At 43.5% G+C, this 24,979-nt stretch overlaps 1 long non-coding RNA gene across 1 annotated transcript; it reads right to left on the minus strand.

Annotated features, from left to right (window-relative positions):
- Positions 1–1,160: 1,160 nt before the first annotated feature.
- Positions 1,161–5,904, minus strand: LOC103244831 (uncharacterized). Its single transcript, XR_005242926.2, has 2 exons — positions 1,978–5,904; positions 1,161–1,573 (listed from the first exon to the last, which is right to left on the minus strand). It is a non-coding gene; the product is annotated as an uncharacterized lncRNA (long non-coding RNA).
- Between the last annotated feature and the right edge of the window lie 19,075 nt (positions 5,905–24,979).

The raw sequence follows: 24,979 nt of genomic DNA on the forward strand, positions 1-24,979 counted from the left end.
GAGCAGACAGGTGATCTCTGGTTAACTTGGGTGCTTTGCACACTGCTGAGTGAGCTCCCTGAGGGGCTTGGTTTACCTTGCATTCTAGCAGAGGAGTTAGCATACTAAACATACAAGCTTTGTCGTCAAAGCTGGTCCCAAACCCAGGTGCATTATATATAAGGTTTGTGACTTCAGACAAACAACTTGATTGTTTTAAGCTGTGGCTTTCCCAGAGGGTAAAATGGGGCTGTGGCAGATGGAATTGTTCACAATTCTTCAAACCTTCTATCTTCCATGTGATTATGCAGTGCATACATGTGCACAGAAGTAGATTTTCTTATCCAACAGATGTTGGACTTGGCCATGTGACTTGCTTGGGCCAATGGAATGTTATCAACTTGGTACGAGCAGAGGCCATAGTGTGCTTCCAAGGTTTGGTTTGGTTTTTACATCCTATGATCCACCATTGAAAGAAAAGTACTTTATAGTGTCCGGTTGAAGGAGAAAGAGGACACACATGGAAGATGTGATGACTAGAACCCAATCATCAGCTTAGAGATCACCTATGGCTTGAACCCAAACTAGCCTGCAGACGCATGAACTAGAAAATGAAATGCTTTTTATCATAAGCCACTCCGTTTTGGGGGTAGTTTGTTATGTAGTATTGTTGTGGCCATACCTGACTAATATACAGAAGCTACAATAGTGAGGATTAAAAGAAAATATGCAGGCTGGGCATGGTGGCTCACACCTGTAATCATAGCACTATGGGAGGTTGAGGTGGGAGGATCACTTGAGGTCAGGAGTTCAAGACCAGCCTGGGCAACATAGTGAGACCCCATCTCTAAAAAAGATTTAAAAATTAGCCGGGCATGGTGGCATGCCTGTAATCCCAGCTACTTGGGAGTCTGAGGTGGGAAGATCACTGAATTCAAGGTTTTAGTGAGCTATGATTGTGCCTCTGCACTCCAGCCTAGGCAAGAGAGCAAGCTCCTGTCTCTGAAAAAAAAAAAAAAAAGAATAAAAAAGAGACTATGCATGTTACTCAGATGTTGGCAGTCTCCATATGCCACTGCTTTGTTCAGTCTGAATCAGCTCCAAAGCAGGATTTTGTATTTGATCAACTCTCTCTGCCCCCAACGCCCCTTAAGTGTAGTACATGACCTTAAGAAGCAATATAAATTTTACTACAGATTTTACTGAGGAGATAGAGACAGTTTATACCATGCTGTGCACAGCAACTTACATCAACTTCTTTATACACATCTCTGTTTCCCTTCAAAGACTATCCTGGACTACCATAGAGTTATTACTCTGTATCTGTTGACAAGCCCCATGCTCCCTCTGAGACCCTCCTCATCACTCTCTGCATTCTCACAGGAAGTTAGCTTTAGCTTGCCCCCTCCAAGCTTGTGTCCTATGTCCATCACTTAATGTCTTGAGGTACAGTACACCCGAGTCCCACAGCAAACGAGACTTCAGTTGTCCAGATCCATCCCATGAAATGGTGTAGCAGGTAGCAGACATTATTCTTGCCTGAAGACCTCATGCAGCCTACAGATGGTCCGGACAGAAATGCCAAGTGTTGACTCTGTTGGGTGATGGAGGGAAGTTGGTCGATAAGTACCTGATATGGTTTGGCTGTGTCCCCACCCAAATCTCATCTTGAATTATTGCTCCCATAAACCCCACATGTCCTGGGAGAGACCCCGTGGGAGGTAATTGAATCACGGGGGCAGGTTTTCCCATGCTGTTCTCGTGATAGGGAATAAGTCTTACAAGATCTGATGGTTTTATAAAGGGCAGTTCCCCTGCACATGCTCTCTTGCCTGCCACCATGTAAGATGTGCCTTTGCTCCTTCTTTGCCTTCCACCACGATTGTGAGGCCTCCCCAGCCATGTGAAACTGTGAGTCTATTAAACCTCTTTTACTTTATAAATAACCCAGTCTCAGGTATTTCTTCATAACAGTATGAAAATGGACTAATATAGTACCTTAGCTTCCTTTTCCTTGGGTGGGGCAACTCTGAGGCATATTCTACACTGTGTACTTGAGGACCCAGAAGATTTGAACTCCAGGTACTCACAGCAGTCACCCTCTCACCATCTAAAAACAAACAAACAGTATTGGTAATATACCCAATACTGGCTCCTTTCCCTTTCCTGTCTTTCTTTTTTTTTTTTTTTTTTGAGACGAAGTCTCGCTCTGTCGCCCAGGCTGGAGTGCAGTGGTGCGATCTCGGCTCACTGCAAACTCCGCCTCCCAGGTTTACACCGTTCTCCTGCCTCAGCCTCCCGAGTAGCTGGGACTACAGGCGCCCACCACCTCGCCCGGCTAGTTTTTTGTATTTTTAGTAGAGACGGGGTTTCACCGTATTAGCCAGGATGGTCTAGATCTCCTGACCTCGTGATCCGCCCGTCTCGGCCTCCCAAAGTGCTGGGATTACAGGCGTGAGCCACTGCGCCCGGCCCCTGTCTTTCTTAACCCACTCCCTTACCATCTCTTCTCCAGATCACCTCCCAAGTAAACTACATGCATCTCGATCTTGGTCTCAGAGTCTTCTTTTGGAGGAACTCAACCTCAGACAGACGGTGTGTGTGTATAAGTGTGTGTGCACAGTTACATGTGTGAATGCATATAAGTGTGTAGATGATATTAAGAGTAAGTAATTACTTTTCTCGCTATAAATACTGGTTCCCTCCTTACTTAATGTGGTGTCAGGCAGACAGTTAGCATTCAATACTTACTTGGTAGCCATGATGATCATGATGGTGGTAACTTTGGTGAGGGTGAATCTCTATGTACTTGGCATGGTCCCCCAGGAGTCTTCTCCATATACTCTTGCTTGTTGCTTGTTGCTTGAACATCTGAACTCATGGGTACCTTGTTCACTTGTACCAGTCTCTACTTGCCCCCAAGCCCCATTCTCCTTATGAAACCCTCCTCATTGCTCTCTGTATTCTCAGATACAGGAAGTTAGTTGCAGCCTCTGGTCTGGCTTTAATAGTAATAATAACCCATAACTTCTAAAGAATATTTTAGAGTTTATAAAACGAGTTGATATTCATTCATTCACTTACTCATTTATGCAACTATTATGTTTCAAACGACTACCACACGCCAGGCATTGACCACGGTGCTGGAAGAACAGCAGAGACCAACACTGGCAAGGTCTGTACCCTCATGGAACTTAGGTTCTAGTGGTGGAGAGGCACACAACTTAGCGGCAAATTAATTTAATTAATATTATAAATAAGTATTTAAAAACACATATCTTTGGGAGGCCGAGGTGGGCAGATCACTTGAGGTCAGGAGTTCGAGACCAGCCTGGCCAACATGGTGGAACCCCATCTCTACTAAAAATACAAAAATTAGCCAGGCATGGTCGCAGTCACCTGTAATCCCAGCTACTTGGGAGGCTGAGGCAGGAGATACACTTGAACCTGGGAGGCGGATGTTGCAGTCAGCTGAGATTGTGCCACTCCACTCCAGCCTGGGTGACAGAGTGAGACTCCGTCTAAAAACAAACAAACAAACAAACACACAGATCTTACAAATAAACAATTAAGCAAGAGCTTAGACCATGGTAAGTGCTACACAGAAAACAGAACAGGACAGTCTGATAGGGAGAGTCTGGGGAGTACTTTTTAGGTGGGAGATCAGGCCAGCGACTGCAGAGAGAACAAGTAGCCAGAAGTTCAGGTATTTAGAGGATGGAAATTATACATTTCACCCTTTTTTATTTTAATTTTTTAAAGACAGGGTCTCGCTTTGTTGCCCAGGCTGGAGTGCAGTGGTGTGATCATGGCTCACTGCAGCCTTGAACTCCCAGGCACAACTGATCTTCCCACTTCAGCCTGCTGGGCAGCTGAGATTACAGGTGATGCTACCACACCCAGTTAATTTTTTAATTTTTTAATTTTTTGTAGCAACGGGCTTTTACCATGTTGTTCAGGTTAGTCTTGAACTCCTGCGCTCAAGTGATTCTCCTGCCTCAGCCTTTCAAAGTGCTAGGACTACAAATGTGAGCCACCATGCCTAGCTTCTCATCTTGGAATCTTAAAACAACTTTGAGTACTTATTCTTCTTTCTTTCAGGCCTTATTTTCTTTTATAATAAGGAGGCTGTGGCTCAGAGAAATCTGGTAATTTTCCCTGCGTCACAGAATATGGAACTGTCACAATTGTTTGGAGGTTACCCAGATGGTGTTGCACAGAAGATCTCAGATGAAAACATCAGGAATACAGATGATCCCTCTGCTCACCCCAAACCCCAATCCCCAGTGTTGGGGATATGATTAGCTTTAAGCCAAGTGTCACTGATGACTTCTCTCTCCCTGCTCAGTGTTTCTGGCCAAGACACACAGCAGGAGGAAGGCAGCCCTCACCTAGTCTTTCCACAACAGAGCCAGCTGGGTGCCTGGGGCAATAGACACTACCTGATTCACAGCAGTGGCCAAAGATGCCAGCTGCCACCTTGCAGTCTTTGGATGATGCAATGATTCAGGGAAGTGCCATTGCTAACTCATTTACACTTTTGTGCTGCATGTGGCAGCCACAGAACCGCAGCAAGCATGCAGAGGTGGGCTTCACTTCCAGACACTGCCGATGATGGGCAGCGGGCTGGGATGGCTCACTCCTGCCTGCAGTCAAGCAGGTGTGCCCTCCTAGTTCTCAGGTTCTGAGCCTGGAATTCCAGAGCTATAACTTTTCTGAGTTTACCACCACTCAGGCAACTAACCAGTGATGCCTACTGTCTAAAGTTTTCCCTTATGTGGAAACAGAGGCATGGAGCAGGCAATGACTTGTTCATAGTCACTGTAATTATGAGCACCAGCTTGAACTTAGGAACTCTTACAAATTTCTGTTTTCAACCAAGTGTTGAGTGTCTGCTACGCGTCAGGCACTGTGCTAGGTGCTGAAAAGCTCACTTCTACTGAGGAAGACAGGAACATAAATGGTGATGAGCATTGTGTTAGAAGTGATGCCACAGGAATAGTGTGTGGCCTCTCCAGGGGGATCACAAGGTAGGGAGACCACAGTTCTCCAGTGGTGGAGAGGGCAGACAGGGTGGATGGTGTCCTGAAAGTCTGATGCAAAGGTCATGTTTGAGCTATTCACTGCTCTTTCCAATAAGATATAGTAGAGTCTTCCATTTATTTAAGCTCATTTTATTTAAAACATTCACTTATTTTTATTTTTAGCTTCAATTTTAAATATGAATATTTAATCATGAAAAAAAGAAAAGCATTACTATCAACTTGTGTGAGCTGTATCAGGTCTCAAAATGTATCCATGTCTCAATTTCCTCAAGAAGACTGAATGAGTTTAAATATATAAAGTACTTAGAACAGGATCCTGCACTATGCTATGGTTCTTGCCTTCTCTCTCAGAGGACATCAGTAGGTGGAAATTGGGTATGAATGAGCAACTGCAGCAATTCATGCACCTGCAAGCTCTAAATCCTGCCCCTGGGGGCTGCAGGTACCACCTCTGGCCTCAGTGAGCTGAAGTCGTGAATGAAGCCTACACCACAATCAACTCTGCAGTGCTACTGCGAGGATCACTGTGGGATATCATTTCAGTGTATGATCATGGTCCTTATTGTTTCGCTCTCTCTCTCTTTTTTTTTTTTTTGAGACGGAGTCTGTTGCCCAGGCTGGAGTGCAGTGGTGTGATCTTGGCTCACTGCAACCTCCACCTCCCGGGTTCAAGCGATTCTCCTGCCTCAGCCTCCCAAGTAGCTGGGACTATAGGCGTGCACTACCATGCCCAGCTAATTTTAGTAGAGATGGGGTTTCACCATATTGGTCAGGCTGGTCTTGAACTCCTGACCTCAAGTGATCCATCTGCCTTGGCCTCCCAAAGTGCTGGGATTACAGGCGTGAGCCACCACGCCCAGCCTCCTTTTTTTTTTTTTTTTTTTTTTTTTGGACAGGGTCTTACTGTGTCACTCAGGCTGGAGTGCAGTGCAATGATGGCTCACTGCAGCCTCGATCTCCCGAGCTCAAGCAATCCTCCCACCTTAGCGTCTGAGAAGCTGGGACTACAGGTGCATGCCATCATGCCCAGCTTATTTTTGTATCTTCTGGAGAGACGGCGTTCCACCATGTTGCCCAGCTGATCTCGAACTCCTGGGCTTAAGTAATTTTCCTGTCTCGGTCTCCCAAAGTGCTGGGACTATAGGCATGAGCCACTGCACCCAGCCTTATTGTTTCTCAAAAGACAAACATGTGGCCTCTGGGTCTGTTGCTTGCTGCAGGTCAGCATTTATTTCATTTGCTAAAACACACATACAAATAAACTAACAAAAAGCCCACAGTGCAAAGCATTCCTACTGAGAGACAAGATACACATTTAGGCAAACAAGAGGACAAAAATGATCTATCTCAGTCATGTCCAGAACCTGCTGGGCTTGTGACTGGGCTTGGAGAGGTTCTATACAAAGAAATGACACACTTTGAAATGGTGCTTGGGCCTTTGGTGTTTGCTGGGAAGCTTGCAGAACAAACTGCTTCCTAGCATCTGATGGGAGGAGCTGGCAAAGGCTATGATAGGTCAGCTGTGAGTGGAGGTTTGGATTTCAGAACAGAGCAGTAGATGCGAACTATTATTCTCTATATTTATTTATATATACATATATGTAATTATATATCATTTATTTACATTTGTTATTCTAAATATGTGCACATCTCTTTCTCCCTCTCTCTGTGTGTGTGTGTGTGTGTGTGTGTGTATATATATATATATATATTTTTTTTTTTTTTTTTTTCTCCTCACCTGCATGGAAAAATATTATTCCCAAAGAGGGTCTAGCACATTAAAAACCCATCAAGAAACATCTTGGACCAATAGTCAGCTGGTCCCAGGTGTTGGGGTGGACACACACAAACCATCAAGGAAAACAAATAGCATTTGCCTGGTGCTCAGGATACAGAGTGTCTCCAAGTCCTCCCAGTGTTGGGGAGGCAGGAGGAAGCTCAGGATCTGGCACATGCCAAGGAAAAGATGACTTTCAAACCCAGTTTGGTGCCCACTGGAGCAGAGTAGATTCTGCAGCTGCTCTGTCTCTGTGCTTTTAAGGATGTGGTTGTCCCTTCCTTTCCCTGAGATTTTGTCTTTTAAAGAAAGCCATCTGCCAAAAGCTACCCTTTGAAACCCTGCCCAAAGTTTGTTAATCGAATCACACCATTTCTCAAAAACCTTGAACAGTTCCCCAATGCATAGGGATAGAAGTCCAAATCCTAAGTTCGGCACCCATAGTCTTCCCTAATATGCCTTAAACCCCACCGCTCCTCTACTCTATTTTTCAACCATAGCATGGAAACTCACCAGTATACAAATAAGCCTGTATTTACCACTTCTGGGTCTTTGCGGATACTATCTCTTCTGCCTGAAGGCCGTCTTTTCTCTTCCTTTATCCTAACCTTGTCATTTATACGACAAGATTTTATTTGACTGGCAGGTCTATTATATGCTAGATATTATTCTAGTGCTATTTGAAATGACCATAGTCATAGATTGCAGACAGGGCCACAAATTCTTCACTTCCCTGAATCCATGGCCCCTTGACATGGTCTCCAGTTCTGACTCGGGTTTAGTCATGTGATTTGCTTTGGCCAGTGGGATGTTGGCAAATACAATGCAAACAGAGGTCTGAAAAGGGCTTAAATTCTTTTTTCTTGGAAATCTTCTGTCACTGTGTGAATAAGTCTGGACTAGCCTGCTGGAGGCTGAACAACCTATGAAACAGAGACAATCTATCCCAGCTAAGGGCCCTAGACCAATCAGTCCCAAGTTGACCTGGCCTCTGTTCACAGATGCATGCCAACCACAGAATCCTGTGCTAAATAAATGGTTGTTATTTTAAGTTACACATTTTGGGTGATTTGTTGAATACGGTAGATAAATAATGCAGCCACCAATTTTTTTACCAATTTAATACGTCTTACTCTTCTGTTGGTAATAGCAAATCAACAAACACCTTCCTCTGTTCTCATCTATGCTATATGCTTCTAGCAAAGTTGATTCGAACTGCTGCCTCTGACTCTAGAGATGGCCAATCAGTGTATCCCTGGCCACCAGAATGGGCACGTGATTCAAGCTGGTTCAGCGAGACTAAGTCTAGAATTTTTATTGTGATTCTTGGAATAATGACGCCCTTTTTCTACCGAGATGGCTTGGCTAGGAGAATATAAGCCTCAAGAAGCTGGTAGTAATCTTGCCACTGTGAGGGGAGAACCTGCCTTAGAATGAAGCTAACCACAAAAGAGAGAAGAACTGAGAGACACAGAGTGAGCCCAGTAAACATCACGTGACTCTGAATCAGCCTGTGCCTGCAGTTCCATCGCTCCTTGGGGCTTTTACTTACACAGGATGACAACAACAACAACCACTCCTATATTTCTGCTTAGCCAGCATGAATGGAATCTGTCATTTACAACCAAAAGTTTCTGATGGATACACTACTCGAATGTACCTTTTCCAAGAAACTACGTTGTCTCCTAGCAAGAATGGGGGTTCATGCAGATTTTTGCATGTGGTCAAGAACACTAATTTCAAATCAGAGATGCCTGAGTTCAAATCCTGGGTTTGCCATTTGTTAGCTGTGGATACCAGGCAAGCAACTTAATATCACCAAGCCCGGATCAAATGGCTACTTTACTATTAAACACACACAGGATTGTTGTGAAGGTTACATGAAGCAACTGTATGTGTAAATCACTTAGTACACATTTAGCAATTGCTATTATTGTGAAAAAAAATTATTCCTTACTCCCTGATGGCAAGAATAGTGGCTTAAATAGTCCTTTATTCCTTGTCATTTTTTTTTTCTGAATTCAATGTATTACATAAGACTTTAAATACAGCAGAGGAACAACTTTTTATACGGGGGTTCCTTGGGCAGGATAATAAGTTTTATGTCCTTTCATCAGAACAACCCTGATCACTTTCTTCCTGGTTATCAATCAGTCCAAGGTTGGAAAATGGTTGATTTGGAGAAGGTATCGGGTTGTAATCTCAATTACCTAGTATAATTTTCTGGTCTTCTCCTTTGGAACCCACTGGGAACATAAAACATTATCTCTGTTAGTAGTATAGCATAGTCCCAGAGCAGAAGCCTGATAAAGCCAAATGTGCACTAGTGATACACATGTGACTGTGGGAAGAACTCAGCTGCTTGTAAGCATGGTGGCTATAATGGACATCGGTTTTTGTTGTCTGCTTGTCTCCTTTCCTCCTTCTTTTGAAGTTGCCAGTCAAATTTCATGCAGAAATCACTCTGCTCCATCTCTCAACCAGTGCAATATTGGAGGGGTGGGCTTTCCTCCAGCTCCAGCTATGGGTCCTTGAATCAGGCATGGCCTGATTCACAAGTCAGTGCTTGTCCCACCTCACTGACCCCAGGCCAATGGGTGTAAGTCCTGGGACTTTTGTTGGAATCATTAAGGCAAAGATCTCTCTTTCCACTGTGGTTGCTAGGCTAGATGGATGAGGTCAAGAGTCTGTGGTCCCCGTCTTGCAACCAAGAGCAAGAGCCTATGTTGGTGTGTGTGTATATACAGGGCCAGGGAGAGAGGGGAAGAAGTAGTGGAGATGGCAACACAGAGGAAAGCCAAGGCAAGAGATGGACTGACAGGACATGTTTTAGTTCCTCTATCCAGCCATACCTGAAGACCAACTTACCCCTAGACTTTTGAGTTACTTGAGCTAATGTATTCTCTTTTTTTATTTAAGCCAGTCAAAATTGGGTTCTGTCATGGAAAGAATCCTAAACAACCTCTCCGAGCCTCAGTTTTGTCTTCAGCTAAATGGAGTTTAATGCCACCACTCCTACACATACAAGATGTTGAACACAATGCTGACACATAGTAGTAACTGTCCTCCTTCCTCTGAGCTCTGGGAGCGAAGGTGACTATGCCCCTCTTTTATACATGCAGCAGCTCATCCTTTGTTGGCCAGATGACTAAAAATTGTTCAGAGGCTGACAGAAGGGCCAGCAGCCTTCTTTCCCTGATGCAAATAGCATCATTTCTTCTGGGTAGACGGAAGAGCTCAGAGGAATGTGTATTTGTCCCTGAGCTCTGGTTTTTGATTGCCACCTGGATGTGCCCAACAGGTAGCCTGCTGTGTTCTACATACCACAGCCAGATGATAAACCTTTGATTTTTGTTCTTCTCTGATTCTTGGGAATGATGGGGTCCATAATGAATTGCATCCCCAAGAATAGCTGTAATTGTAACAATGCTGCAGAAAGGGAGCTGGCAAATCAGCCAGTCCTGTGAAATGCGCCTACTTGGTTCCAATCACTCTCTTTGGAATGAGAACCATCCTTATTTGTTTTTTTCTATCCCAAATTTCTAATAAGCAGTGGGCTTTCTGTGGGAAGTGGAGAATAAAAACCAGACGTAGGGGAGGTTTTATTCTCAGTTTGAGTGCTTTATTCTCTTGTATGTGCAATTTCCCTAGGAATTTGGTCACAGGGAAAGTAGATTTCTGCAACCCTTCTTGCTGCCACCAACCCTATTTCATGTCAAGGAATTGACACCTCCCTTACCTGGAGATGCAGAATCATTTGCATGCTGTCCAAGGTGCTGATAAGTGGCACTCTTATGGAAATCACCAGGGAAGCAGCTCGGCTCAGCTCAAAGGCTGTACTAGGCACAGTCAGGGAGAGGTATGGCTAGCATTCTAGGCTGCAGGGTTGGTAGGAGGGAGAAGCTCCTGGGCACTCTGAGTCGTTTCTTGTCAGCATGTCTTGTTGGAAGGCCATATTCATCTTGGCTCTCTCTCTCAGACCCTGGGATCCACACAGATCCAAATAATGAGCAGTCCAGAGTCAGGATGGTAAATATGATGTCCTAATACTCAACTGGAATGGCAAGTAAACATAAGCAGAATTAGTACCAATTATATTTAGTAGTTGCCACTATAGCTCGTGTATTATGTGTCAGGCACTGTGTGAAGTATGCTGTATCATTTTCTCATGTAATCTTTATGACAACCCAGTAAGTTAGGTACAATTATTGTCCCTATATTTTAGTCAAAAAAACTCCTGGAACTTAAAAAGAAAAAATAGTTTGACCCAGGGCAATAGATTGGGTTTGCCCTCAGGTCTGCCTGACACCACTAGAACCCGCCCTTTTAACCATCATGTTCTGCCTGGTAAACGTGCTCAAGGATGGGTTCTAGAATATATGGGAAGGTCAGCCCCTGGCTCACCTGGCAATTTAGAGCAAGGCACTTTCTCATGGAGTTTGGAATTCCCCAGCTGCAAAATTAATGGGTTAGCTCTGAGGCCTTGAATTAATCAGGTAGCCCTGTTTTAGTGGTGAGCTCCTTGTCCCTGGATGTAAGCTTGAAGCACAACTAGGGAACCACATGGCAACAACATGACAGAAGGGATTCAATCACAGGACAGCAAGATGGGTCCACATGACCTTTACTGTTCTTTCTTCTATGAGAGTCTTATGCCAATTTGTCTTAAAAATTGAAATTTTCAAATTTTCAAATTGAAAAGGCCAATGCTTGTGCTCCCTGGGATCTGATCTTGCCAATTTTGAGGCTGCTCTATTTGCTGCAATTTGCTATGGTGACTCAGCAGGAGGTAGGCAGGAGGCGAGACAGCCAGCGCCCAGCCTTCCTCCTGAAGACCTTACTTGGCTAAGGGAGGGGACACTGGGTGGGAGGGCCCCAAGATAACTGCTCTGAATATACTTGTTGCTGATGTTCCCTTTGTCTTCAGCAGGCACCAGATTTCCCCACCTCTAGCCGAGTTCTCACTTGGTTGAACACTCTAACAAACGCCCATTAGGGAAGCTTGTTGCTTTCTTATTTGAGGGAAATGTCTGACGCAGAAGGGCAGGTACCACTTAAAACGTCAAGGCAGCAGTGTAGCTAGCAGGTAAATTTCTGTGTAAAACTCCACTTTCTGCTTTGGAGAAAGGAAATGATGTTAGGATTCTTGTATGGCAGTCAGCCATGAAGACTATTTTCAGCTGGAGAGGAAGGGGTAAATGATCTCAGTAATCTAGACAGTTCTTTCATCAGTTTAAGATTCCAGTGCTTACTCCCTCAAACCCCCAACATTTCTGGTCTTCATTCAAGGCACCCTGTTCTCCTTCCAAGGCCCCTCTTTATTCCCCATTAATCAACACTTCTTCCATCATTACCTCCCTTATCTCTGCTGCAATGTCCATAATCCTCTCGGAATAATGTCCTAACTTATCTTCCTGACCCTAACTTCTCTGAATGACAGTCTATTCTGCAGGCAGTCCTGAACAACAGCTTCCCAGCATAGAAAATTTCAATGGTTTCTTGAGTGTTTACAGAAAACAAAAGACACCTCCCCCACAACCCCCAAGCCTGACACTTATGAGTGCTTGCTGCATGATGCCAGGTGCTTCATGCATTAACTTGTTTTTCACAACAGCTCTATGAGGTGGGTACTAATAAGTACATATTACAGCTGAGTAATATGAGGCTAAGAGATTAAATAACCTGCTTAAGAGCTTCCTCCTTGTAAGTGCCTAACCCAGATTTAAACCAAAGTGGTCTGCATTTTTCTCCCACTTTTCTTTTATTATTACTATTCACAGACTATCTTTTAGAGAAGTTTTAGGCTTACAGAAAAACTGAGCAGAATTTATAGTTCCTATATACCATCTTATCCCCACCTCAGTTTCCCCTATTACTGACATCTTGCATTAGTGTGTTTTATTTGTTATAAATAATGAATCTACATTGACACATCATAGTCACCCAGTCCGTAGTTTACACCAGGATTCACTCTTGGTGTTGTACATTCTATGGGTTTTGACAAATGTGTAATGACATGTATCTACCTATTACTATCATACAGAATAGTTTCATGGCCCTAAAAATGCCCTGTCCCCCCCCCATTCATCCCCTCCTTCCTCTCCCCATACTCCTGGCAACCACTGATCTTTTCACTGTCTTCATAGATTTGCCTTTTCTGCATGCTGGAAAAGCATGCAGCAGTACATAGTCTTTTCAGATTGGCTTCTCTCACTTAGCAATATGCATTTAAGGTTCCTTTATGTCTTTCTGTGGCTTGATAATGCATTTCTTTTTCTTTTTTTCTTCTTTTTTTTTTTTTTTTGCTGAGTAATATTCTATTGTATGGATGTACCGCAGTTTGCTTATCCTGGTATATATTTTTAATTTTTACACTCTATATCCTCCTTGAAGGCACATTACTTAGGCTGAAGTTTCAGACATTTCCTAATCTGACCCTTGCCTTTCTTTCCAATTTTATTCTGACCTCACTGTTCCCTGCACATGACCTTCATTTCTTCAAGCTTTTGCTTGAACTGTTCCTATTTCCAGGAATGTTCAAGCATGGATAGTCATCACCCCACTGCCATACAGCAGGTGGGGAACCTAAGACCAGACTTAAACCCATTACGGAATTGCATTTCCCAGGGGATTGGTTTAGGAATGAGAATGTCACCTAGTGGGAACCAACGAAACCTGCATTGAGAGTTCATAAATTTGAAGCTGAGAGGGTATGAGGAGCAGTGGCAGCTCTAGTGTGGCCCAAGGGAGAATCTGTCTGAGAACAGGATCATTTGTGGGAGAAATGAAAAAGAGAAATTAGGTCATAAGGATATAATTTGCACCCACAATCAAACCGCATTCATGTGCACCTATACATTCTTTTCCATTCAAGAATATTTTGGTTGGGTTTCTGATATTTGCTACTGCAAGGACTTGCCAATACAAGTGGAGAATGGTAGGTACTATAAGAACAGTATGACTCACTTTTCCCCACAGACCATATGTGGATTCACTATTCATTCAACAGATATTTATTACATATCTATTATGCTCCACATGCTGCACTGACTGTTGGCCACTGGAAAGGACTAACAAGAGCTTTTTGAAGCACAGAGATAGTGAATCCATGCATATGGGGGTCCCATCTGCACTTATAAACACATTTTTGTTTTTAGCAAACATTTATTGTAGGACACATGGGGTGGTGCGAGGGGTTTTTCCGGGTAGCAGTAGCTCAGTAGGCTTACTCCTGACCCAGCTACCTAGAGGCTTTCAGTAGTTTCTAGCTTCTTTCACTCCCTGGAAGAATAACGCAGGGCGGCAGTCAAGAAAGCCAGACCCCACCACCACCATTGGTGGGAAGGGGTTTCTTCCCCTGCTCAAGCTAGTTCTGATCGAACTTATGGGTGCCTAAAACTTCATCACCTCTTTGTCTGGCTCCACAGACAATTCAGCCTAGTGAGCAGGTGATGGGATATGGCAGCATAGAGCAGTTGGGTCAGGGCTCACTCAGGCTGTGATGGGGTTGATAGTGCTTGTTGCATCTGTCCATGGCAAATATACCTGTAGCTTGGTTTTCTGAAGAGCACTCCCCTTCAATCAAATATGTGGTGCCGCAATTCTGAAACTTTCACATGCATATGGATTTTCTGGACATCTTGTTAAAATGCAGATTCTGATTCATTAGCTCTGGGGTGAGGCTTGATAATTCTGCATTTCTAACAAGCTCCCAGGTGACACTGAGAGTAGCAAGGATGTAAGAAACAGAACATGAATTTACCTTGGGCATATTGCCTGTTTTGTCATTAGGCTGGCTACCTGATTTCCTTAAAATCTCTGATTGTTTCTTATGCTTCAGAGAAATACTTGCACCTGGCTGAGTTCAATCGTAAATTCCCCCATTAAGTAGGGACATTTTCAACTTGCAGTATGCTCAAATGAGGGCACGTGAAATCAATAGTGAAGCAAACTATTCAGTAACCTATTTAGTTATTCAGTAAATATCTGCTGAGCTTCTACCGTTGCTGGACAGTTGCTCTATTTTGGGATAACAGCCATGAACTAGAAACTGTCCTCTTGGGACTTCCAGTCTAGCAGTCAAGGAGACCAAAACTAAGCAAACAGGCAATCAAATACAATAATTTCAAGTTGTGCTAAGTGCAGGAATGGACACTAATAAACAGTTAAGTTTGAGACTAGTGATGGGGAAGGGAGTATTTTTTAAAAAGTGGTTGTATTAGTTTTCTATTGCTACTGTACAAAATTGCCACAAACTTAGTGGCTTAAAACAACATAAATATATTTTCTTACAGTTCTAGAGGTCAGAAGTTCAAAATCAACTTCACTGGGCTACAGCCAAGGTGTCTCAGGGCTGTATTCCTCTTGGAGGCTCAAGATCCTCTGCATGCCATTCCATTCTGCAGGCAGTTCTGAGCGACAGTTTCCCAGCACGTAAAATTTCAATGGCTTCTTGAGTGTTTACAGAAAACAAACAACATCTCCACTTCCCCCCCATCCCTAAGCCTAAAACTTATGAGTGCTTGCTACATGATGCCAGGAACTACACTAGGCATTAACTTGTTTTTCACAACAGCTCCATTGGGTGGTAGAAAGAGACATATGTTACAGCTGAGTAAGCTGAGGCTGAGATTAAGTAACCTTCCTAAGAGTTCCCAACTTACAAGTGCCTGACCCAGATTTAAACCAAAGGGGTCTGCATGTTTTTCTCTCTTTCTTATTACTATTCATAGACTTTATTTTTTAGAGAAGTTTTAGGATTACAGAAAAGGTCAGATTATGGAGCGGAAAATTCAGTTTTCCAACTTCTAAAGGCCACCTGAATTCCTCAGTTCAGGGCCGCTTCCTCACATCATGCCAACCTCTATATCTGCTGTTAAATCTCTTTCTCTCACTCTGCCTTTCCTACCCTCCTCTTATAAGAACTTCTGCAATTACATCAGGCTCACCCAGACAATTCAGGATAATCTCCCCATCTCAAGATACTTAATCACATCTGCAAAGTTCCTTTTGCCATGTAAGGTAACACATTCACAGGGTCTGGGGATCAGGATGTGGGCATCTTCAAGAGGGGGAGTAGGCATTATTCTATTTACCACGGGAATCAAGAAGGTCTCTCTGAGGAAGTGCTATTTAAGCAAAAGGCTTAGTACAAGTCAGACATGGGCAGACTAGAGGAAATAGCTTTTCCAACAGAGGAAACAGTAAGAGCAAAGACCCTGAAGGAGGACAGGGCTTTTTAAGTACAGGGACTGGAGAGAATGCTAGCATGGGGGAGCAGAGAGTCAGACAAGATGAGGGTGGAGCAGGAGGCAGAGGCCTGACCCTGTGGGCTGTGGTGAGGGCTTTGGATTTTATTCTAAGTGTGATTAAGAGCCATTGGAAAGCCTAAGCAGGTTATTGCAGTGATCTGATTTGTGTCTGAAGGGGTGACTACTACTTGCCTCGAGCCCATTCTTCCCATGTAGGAATGCCAGCCCAGTGTGGCCAGGTCTTCTGACTTTTCAGGGAAAGGTGCAAATCTGAATATTTCTAATGTTAAACCCTCCATTTAAAATTATTGAAGCTGGCTGGGTGCGGTGGCTCACGCCTGTAATCCCAGCACTTTGGGAGGCTGAGGCAGGTGGATCATGAGATCATGAGATCAAGACCATCCTGGCTAACATGGTGAAACCTCCTGGCTAACATGGTGAAACCTCGTCTCTACAAAAAATACAAAAATTAGCTGGGCGTGGTGGCACGTGCCTGTAGTCCCAGCTACTTGGGAGGCTGAGGCAAAGAATCGCTTGAACCCAGGAGGAGGAGGTTGCAGTGAGCCAAGATCGTGCCACTGTACTCCAGCCTGGCAATAGAACAAGACTCCATCTCTAAAATAAAATAAAATAAAATAAAATAATAAATAAAAATAAAACAATTAGCTGGGCATGGTGGTGGGTACCTATAATCCCAGCTACTCAGGAGGCTGAGGCATGAGATTCACTTGAATCCAGGAGGTGGAGGTTACAGTGAGCTGAGATCACGCACTGCACTCCAGCCTGGGCCACAGAGGGAGATCCGTCTCAAAAAAAAAAAAAAAAAAAAAAAAAAAAAATTATTGAAGCTATATCGGAAAATGTTAAGTTCACACACACAGGTCAGGTTTGGCCAGGAGCTACAGGGACACCCTCTCTGAAGAGGCTCTGCTACATACTTGCTGCATGATACGGGGTGAATGACTAAACCTTCTGAGCCCCAGGTTCCTGGTTTGCACCATGGAGAATAACGGTGATTATTGCAGAGGTTTGTTGTAAGGATTCAGAGAATATCAATGAGAGAATACATATAAAATACTTAGCATGGAGCCTATAAGCGTTCAATATGCACATATCCATGTATATGTACTTTTTAATTTGAGGGGATTACATGAAAATTGGAAAATAGATGACCTTTAAAATTGCTTCTGGCTCTGAGATTCTAAGATGATTAAAAATGTCCTTATTAATCAGACCATATATTTAATAGTGAAGTCTTGAGATGCCTTTCCTAGCCTGGATTTAATTTCCTTATCCAGTATGCATTGTACAGAATGCATCTTTGGTAAGATGACAATGGACTCTGAGACAACTATGATGGCAAAACCCACCGCGGTGAGGAACAAAATTCTCTGTTGCTGATTATACAGAAAACCAAGGAGTAAAGCCCCAGTGATCATATACCTAGAGATCCAGCAACTTCTCAATTTCCCCTTTTCCTCAAGGGCTTTGGAGTCAGCATCTCCTGTGCCTCTGACAATTCATGTGGTTCTTTCCTCCTTTCCACCCAGTAGAGTGGAATCTGGGAAAGGGATGGGCATGTGGAGCTCATTGCCTGAAAGTGGGCTGGAAGCTTAAAGGCTTTTGCTCAAGAGGGCATCCTCTGAGAATCATACTGGGTATCTCTTATCTCCAGGACCCAATGCAGTAAGGTATGGAGCAGAATCAGAGCAAGACTGATCCCAGGCAGAGCTCCAGGGAGGAGTGGTTGTCAACAGGCACTGGAGGATGTGCTGGGTTTGAATCTTATCAACCAAGAGTAATTCTTGCAAATGACAGTGACAGATAAATTGCTTGACTTCTTGGAATACCACCCAAGGACACTTGGGCACAGAAACACACCCACGTGCACACAGAATTTTGATTTCTTTATCAATCTTCAGAGAAGTTGGAAAGATAAAGAGCCATCCTTGATACCAACACATCTGTTTCTCTAATTGAACATCCCCAACAGGAGTCTGAGGTCACAGCACTAAGCCAGATGGTCCCCAATTTTCTGAATCTTACCTTTCAATATCTCTAATAGTGTGAGGAAACTGCACAGCACCATACAGACAGACATAAGGCATGGATTCTAATGTTACTCTTGCCCTGGGATGGCATTCACTCAGTAAGCTTCACTGTTCAAGACTGACCACTAGGCTTCTTTGTTTTAGGCTTCTTTGTCTTTAGGCTTCAAATTGCAGACTGGCTCAAGTTAACTCAGGCCCAAAGGGGACCTGGTGGAAGGCTGTGGGGCTGACAGAATCAAAGAAAAGGTGGGCACCTCAAGCAGGGCTGGCAGAGGGATCCAGGGCAAGAATGGACTCACTCCCTAGAGATTCCATCTGGTGAGTCTGTGCCATGATTTTCAGTTCCTGGTGATTGTGCTCAGGGTTTAAATCCCTGAGAGGTTCTCATGGCGTGAATTAGCTCTTTCCTTGGCCAGAGAATGGCCAGCACTGACAGGCCCGCCAGACTGCATGCTATGGGAAAGGAAGTTTCTTCAGAGAAACATTGATGTACTATTAGCAAAAGAAGGGGAAGAAGACAGGCAAGTAGAAACAACAGATGTCTGCTACAAAGGCCTTGCCCAAAAGAGGTTCCAGCCATCCCTGCTGTCCCAGGTCCCATGACTCCTAGCGCACACTGTCCCCTCTTCTTTACTATTAGGTTGGTGCAAAAGTCCTTGTGGTTTTTGACATTTCTTTTCAATGGCAAAAACTGCAGTATCAACCTAATATATTCCCCTTTCCTCCAGTTCACAGCCTGCACACACCAGGATACCCTTGCTGCCTACCTCTGCAGGGTTCCCAAGCCCATGTCAAATGAGGTGGACCCTTCTGGATCTGCCTATGATGCATCATGGTTTGGTTTAAATTGATTACCATGGTGTAAGGAATAGGCTTATTGAGGAAATGGAAAACTTACAAATCTGGTGCTTCTATACTTCACAGGGAGGAGCCATTTTTGGGCCTGCAGTAAGGATCTGATTGCCAGTAGGGACCCACTGGGCCCTGTTCTTCTTCCATTTGTAGGCCAAAAGTGAGAAAACAGTCCTTGAAGAGGGTGGAACACATAGGCTACTTGGTACTATCAGTCCAGAATTATGGGGCCAACCATGTAAAGAAATAGTCTGGGGACACCAGCTGTTCTGCAACTGATATTGGGGTACATAGAAAATTAGAGTCCTCCCTACCAGGTGAAGGAAGTCATCAGTCCTGTAGAAAGCTGAGTTTGGGGGTAGCCCTTCTGGTGTGGAGAAGGAGGGGGTATCCTGGTCCTAGCTAGCTCGTTTTTATGCAGCCTCGGATGGACAATTCTCCTAGCTGCACCACACATACCCAACTTATAGTTCCTTCACTGTTACACACTCCCAAGCTCTAATACCCACAAATTAGACATTTTCCATTTCTCTGAACACCTTATTGGGGTTTCCTTGAGAATTTTTCCTCTCTTTCCTATTTTGGTCTTTATTCATCTCTTCCTATCCTCATACCCTAGATTTCAGATGTCCATGTTCCTGTCTTCTCTACTGGACTATAATCTCATCAAAGGTATTTTCCATACACCTCTTACCTTTGTAGTTTTGTCATTAATTGTTTGATACAAATCGGCCCTCCATACAACATAGACTTGATGAAACAGTGAATGAATGGTTCAGCTGCAAGATGGAAATCTACTCAGAAATGAAATGAGGATAGATCGTCCAAAGTAGCTCTCTGAGAAATGTGAGGAGGCGGTATGGATGACAACACTACAAGGGATGGATGAATGGGAGGAAACCTTGTATGGTTTTTGGGGTGGAGTGGTAGAGATGCTGTTGTTGAAAACATTGATTACCTCAACGAATATTGTCAGTCATCTTCTACACATCAGGCCCTGGGCAAATCCATAGAATATACCAGTGAATAAGGCACTTAGGATCCTAAATATGATAATGTAACTGGATATTCTTTAACTTCCTTTAAACCCTTAGAATGAGTTTTCTTTGCTTCCCTAAGTCCTTAATACTCCAAGTTAAACTGGGCTGTCTCATATCCAGATTTACTAGTGCATGACATTGAATCAGAGGGAAACCCGGACCAAAAGGTGCCTGTATCTATTAAAGATTTAAAAAATATATATATATCTGCTTCTTTCTCTTTTTTCATCTGCACACATTCACATGGTTGCTCACATGGAAGCTGAGTCAAGATTTGCCCTGCACAAGCCAGTTATTATGCCAGAGGCACAGCAGGGGGTGGCATTGTTTTGACAGACTCACAGCCTTCAAAATGTAAATGGCTTAAATGTAATATGCAGGCTCTGTGAGTTGTCACTCAGAAAGTGCTTAAACCATTCATCTGTCCAGAGTGAAGTCTGATCAATGGTTGGGTAGGGGGAGGTCTGGCTTCAGGTCCGTGCTTCTCTTACTCTCCAGCTCTGGGTTTTGGGAGAGAGATGGGAGACAGAAGGCACTGGATTATTTTGAAAACCGTAGCTTAATCACTAAGACTAAAGCTTAGAGATTGTAAAGCATAGGGCCCCCTTTTCTATAGACAGTATGGGTGAGGAGCCTTATTACTGCCTTCTCTAATCACTTTGCTGGTTCAGTTCCCTATCCACCCTCACTTTAGTCACCCATTTGGATTAAGGAGCCCCATAGGAGGGGAAGCTCCTTTTCCTATTGGTCACAGACATATGGAGGGAAACAGTGGGGGTTACATACACCACATGTCAGTTAGTTTAGGAATGTTGGTTTCTGTTTGACAAATGCATGTTTAAGTCACTGGTGTTTGAATGAGGATGAAGAACTACACAGTTGATCGAATGATTAATTTATTTTTAAAACCTAGACTCATTCCTCATGTCTCAAGCCCAACATCTGCTCCTCTGGGCCCCAACCAGCCAGATTTTGGCACTTGCTATATATAACCCATCCTTGTGTGTACTTCTGGAAAAGCATTTGCTGGACCATATTGTAGTTGTTTGGAAGATCCTTCCATTGTTCATCAGTCCATTGCCTTGAGAATGGGGAGCCCATCATATTCTTTTCTATATTCTTAGCACCTAGCAAGTATTCAGTAAATGTCTCACAAATGAAGGAATGAACACCTAATTATACAAGTACCTCACAGTATGGTAGTTTTGAGAGAAAGAGGTGGGAAAATTTGCAGGGGTTGGGAGAAGAGAGAGTTCTGAGAGCTAGAAGGAAACAGAGAGCTAGACAAAGGGAAGAAGAAAGAGGCATTGACAAAAGAAAGGGAAAGAGCAACGCTCCAGGAGGGAGACTCAAACTTAGAAGGAAGGAGCTCAGTGGCTTTGGGTATGATTCCAGGAAAACATTGATCAGATCCTGCTGCTCTCTAGAGCTTAGAACTGAGAGTGGATTCCAGTTATCACTTCTCTCTGAAGTGCTAATTAGAGGATTAGCCATTGTTCAGAGCTCTTTAGCCACTCTTTATGTCTCCCAGCTCCATTCTGAAGGGGATGACTTCAGGGGAACTAATTTTCTGTACTGCAGCCCAAAAGCCAGAACACTACTACAAGAGCTGGATAAAACCAGATTTGGCTCCTTGAGTTGGCTCACTGGGTCTTCTTTGTCTCTCTGGTTGAAAAGCAAGGTTTTTACATCTCCTTTGATCATCGGTAGAACTGGATCTCATTCTCCCTATTCAACCACATCTGTCAGCAAAGAGAGAAAGAGATACAGAGAGAGAAAGGCAAAGGAAGAGAAAGGGAGTCTTCGTCTCCTATTTACTAGGCTCTTACAGTGTGCTAGCCACCACTCTCGGCAGGTTACGTGTATTGTCTTACTTAATCCTCACCCCAGAGGAAGGCATTTTTAATCATTCCCATTTACAGATGACAGAACTGAAACTCAGTATAAATGACTTGCCCAAGGTCGCATACTTGGTTCTCACTGGAGCCTGTATTTGAAACCAGGATGGTCTGACTCCAGAACCCATGCCATTCACCATGACCTTGCTGGACTATCACCTACCAAAAGACACTGCTGGGTCTGAGAGGATGACGACGATACATGGCAGCTAAACTGTTATTACTGAGTGTTAATTTTGTGCCCAACATGGCACTAAGGGATTCACACACATTGCCTATTAAAACCAGTCTGACAACCCACTGAGGTAGATTTTATGATTTATTTGTACACAAGAAGCTTGAGGCCTTAAGAGGTTTAGGGAACCATCCAAGGTTGCCCAGTGAGTTACACAGTGGCTGAGCTCAGAATTAAAGCAGTCTGTCTGGATCTAAAGATGATGCTAAGGCTGGGAAGGGTTAAACCAGAGGATTTCTTTATTGACTGGAGTTCACTTTGATTTATAGAACCTTCCTGAAGGAAGGGTTCTCCAGGGATCTTTGATCCACTCCTCTGCCTTTAGGTAAATAAACCATTATTATCTCCTTTTGATACTTGCCATGGGGCCAGAGATTTTTAAGGGGGTGGTGCAAAGTCACTTAGCTTGGATATTCAGAAATGTGTTTGACATCTCAAGTCCTCCTACGGTTGTTGTGTGGTTAAGTGTTGTCTGTTCCATCTCTCCGGACTCTCTTGACCTTTCTCCATTTCATTTCCCTACCTGGTGCCCAGTGTCCATTTGTTGTTCCTGGTGCCTGGGGCCCTTATTACTTCTGCCTTTGCAACTTTTTTTGAAGCCTTTTCCCTCACTAGAATTTATCGCTGCTGACCCTATCAGGTGGCTGAGGTCAATTTGATCAAATTCATTTACAGTTAAGCATTAATGGCATATTATAGCAATCCTTCCAGGTAAGTGCTGCATTAAAAAATACCCCATGTAAACCCTGGACTAATGTTGTACACTGCAGCACAGAGGAAGGCAGCCTGAGAAATGTTTTGGTGAGGTTGTCTTGCAGGTTAGGCAAAGCACTTGACCTACAAATGGAGGCTAGTCTCCCCAGCACTTAACAGTTTAGAAAGGTCTTTCCTGGCAGGGCTTCAGTTGTCTTAATCAGCAAAATGGGGATGGGGACTTCTGCCTGGAAGAAGGGCATAGGGTCTGCTGTTCTCTCGCAGCATTAAGATCAGTCTAATTCCAGAAATCTAATCTGGGGAGGCAGAGGCTGTCAGGCAGCCAGAGAAATTAATGAGAAAATTGGAGTAAACACAACATGTGTCTTGTCAACTTGGGTTAGGAGAAGGTGACTCGGTGCCAGTCTGCAGAGTCGGGCTTTCCACGGTGTGTACACTCCGTGTATGTGCCTCTTTGGAGGCACTGTGTGCTGTGAGCTAATGAATTCAAAGCCATGGATGAGGGCTTAGAAGAGAATGCCTCTACCTGGATAGCTTCTGGAGAAACTCTCATTTACTTGAATCACATCTTAGATCTGCCCTCTGTGATCAAATTAATGAGGAGTAGCACACACACAAAGCCCCTCGGTGTGGGATAAAAAAGACATCATTGCTCAATAGGAATGGCAAGAGAGAGAAAGCAGTAAGTGATTGAAGAGCTTCTGTGATTCACTGCCTGGGCATAAGCTTCACAAAGCAGGGTTTCTTCTTTTCTCTGCATTCAGAAATGCGAACATCAGGAATGAGAGAAAATGCCATTTGATCGAATTCCTTGTAATGGGGAGAATCTTTAATAAACGATGTACACAGGAGGAGGTGCCGTTTCCTGACAGGCCATTTGCTTTAATCGATCAAATATCTTTATTTCTGGTTTACTCCTTTGAGGGAAAATTTGCTTGGCAGAAAACAAGTACAAGATAGATGATGGGGCCTAGTCCATGGGGCTGTGCTTGAAAAGTGGGAGCAGACAGTCAGGGACAGGTATAATTCAGGGTGAGTGTTGTACAGATTGTCTTAATGACTCTAGGGCTTTTAGTGACATGGAAGGTGAATTTAAAAGGTGTGAGTTGCCTTTTTAATAATAAAGGGAAGGAATTATAACATAGTGCAAGGTTGCAAATGCAGTGTCCACAGGGGGAAAACGGGCAGTGTAAAATAATAAATTTGGCTGTGTATAGGAAAGTCAATGGGACAAGCCTAAAGACAGCTAGTACTTAGCCTCAGTGTCTGAGAGTAATAGGGAATGGTGAGAAGTATGGGAACTACAAAGCACCTCCACTATAAGGGATTAACCCCTGGGGAGTGGCCGAAAGCACAGGTTATTAAATAAAAAACCTGGATTAGAATTCCAATTTACCTCTTACTGGTATTGTGATTGTGGGCAAAATATTTATTTTATTTATAAAATTTTATTTATAAATTTTGTTCATAAATATAAATATTTATAAAAATATTTAACCTCATGAAGTGAAAATAGGAGGTCAAAAAACAGAATAAGAAGAATCCCTTGCATTGGCCAGTATAGGCTAAACTATACCATTGTAATAAACATCCACTGTTATGAGTGGAATTGTGTCCCTCCAAATCCATATGTTGAAGCCCTAATGCTCAGTACCTCATATGACCTTATTTGGGAGTGGGGATGTTGCAGATGTAATTAGTTAAATTAAGGTCATTAGAGTGGGCCCTAATTAAATATAACTGGTGTCTATATAAAATAGGGAAATTTGGACACATGTGCATGCATGCATGTGTACACACACTCACAAAACATCACATGAAGGTGAAGGCTGAGTGTGGGGTGATGCTTCTACAGGCCAAAGAATGCCACACAAATTGCCAGCAAATTACAAGAAGCTAGATGAAAGGCACAGAACAGATTCTCTCTCACAGCCCTTTGAAGGAACCAACCCTGCTAACACTTTGATCTTGGACTTCTAAGCTCCAGAACCGTGAGACAGTAAGTTTCTGATGTTAAGCCACTCAGTTTGTGGTACTCTGTTATAGCATCTTTAGCAAACCAATACAGCTACTGAGTCCCAATGGCTTGAAACAACAGTTCGCTTCTTGCATATACTATATGCTCATTTTGAGTTGG

This window comes from Chlorocebus sabaeus, chromosome 23 (genome assembly GCF_047675955.1).
Source record: "Chlorocebus sabaeus isolate Y175 chromosome 23, mChlSab1.0.hap1, whole genome shotgun sequence".
NCBI lineage: Eukaryota > Metazoa > Chordata > Mammalia > Primates > Cercopithecidae > Chlorocebus > Chlorocebus sabaeus.